This window comes from Orycteropus afer, unplaced genomic scaffold, assembly GCF_000298275.1.
Source record: "Orycteropus afer afer isolate SDZICR_OR568_19922 unplaced genomic scaffold, OryAfe1.0 scaffold00989, whole genome shotgun sequence".
NCBI lineage: Eukaryota > Metazoa > Chordata > Mammalia > Tubulidentata > Orycteropodidae > Orycteropus > Orycteropus afer.
In genome coordinates this window covers 124,585-126,101 of record NW_006922576.1, presented here as the reverse complement: position 1 = coordinate 126,101, position 1,517 = coordinate 124,585, and positions in this window count along the sequence as shown.

Genomic DNA, 1,517 nt, shown 5'->3' with positions numbered 1-1,517 from the left:
CCATTAGTCTCTGTCAGACTACTAGGTCTGGTGTTTGAATTTTGTTCTACATTTTTCTCCTACTCTGTCCGCGATCTTCTATTATAATCCATATCAGAGCAGTCGTTAGTGGTAACTGGGCACCACCTGGTCTTTCTCGTCTCAGGCTAGTGGAGGCTGTGGTTCTAATAGTCCATGTGTCTTGGACTAATTGTTTCCTTAAGTCTTTGATTTTCTTCACTCTTCTTTGCTCTAGATGGGGAGAGACTGTCTAGTTGCATCTTGGATGGCTGCTCACAAGCTTTAAAGACCTCACCACTACTCACCAAAGTAGAATGTACAACATTGTCTTTGTGGGCTGTGTTATGCCAGTTGACCTAGATGTCCCCCAAGACTATGGTCTTAAGCCCCCAAGCCCAGTGACTCAATCCTTTACAGTGTTTGGTTATGACTAAGAAGTTTTCACACCTTTGCCCCAAGTGTACTCTGCTATACACATGCATGTACAAATACATATTTCGAAATATCCTCTACCAAGCCTATATATATAATCACGGGTATACGTCCATATGCAACCCCATACCTGTTCATTTTGCGTATCTACCTAGCTAATTATTATTACTGTTATTGCGGGGCTGTGTATGTAATGGGAGCTCTGGTGTTGTAGTGCCAAAGGCACTTGACTGCTAACCAGAAAGCTGGTGGTTCAAACCCACCAGCCACTCCTCAGAAGGAAGATGGGGCAATCTAGTTCTGTAGTGATACTGCCTCGGAAACCCAAGGAGGGGTCTCTACTGGACGGCAGTGCGTGCATGTGTGTACGTGTGTATAATAGGATTCACCGTTGGTGCCTTTTACTCTTAGGTACTTCCCAGTGTCTTCCAGTTCCTTGGTCATGTTATGCTCACCTCTTCCTTATTGTCTTTCTCTTTACCCAAGTTAACACATGTCTACTCTCTAGTTAGTGATAGTCCCTTCCTCACCTCACCTCCCATCCCTGGTAACCATCAAAGCATGTTTCTTTCCGTGTGTAAACTTCTTGACTTTTGATAGTGGTGTTCTCATACAGCATCTGCCATTTTGACTAATTTCACTCAGCATAATGTTCTCCAGATTTATCCATGTTATGAGATGTTTTGTGGATTCATAGTTATTCTTCAATATCACATGGTACATACATATGTACATGTATATACATACATACATATAGTATGTATGGACCATGATTTGTTTATCCGTTCATCCACTGGCAGGCACTTAGGTTGTTTCCATCTTTCTCCACAGCAGTGGATAGTGCTATGATGAACATGAATTTGCATGTATCTATTCATGTCATGGCTCTTACTTCTTTAGCATACATACCTGGTGGTGAGATCATATGGTATCTCTAACTTTTTAATGAAGTGCCATACCGTCTTTTTGATGTTGAGGTGTTGAAGTTTTCTATAAATTTTAGAGATCAGTCCCTGGTCAGATATGTCATTGCCAAAATTTTATTCCCAGTGTGTAGGTTCTCTTTATAATCTTGGAGAAGTCCT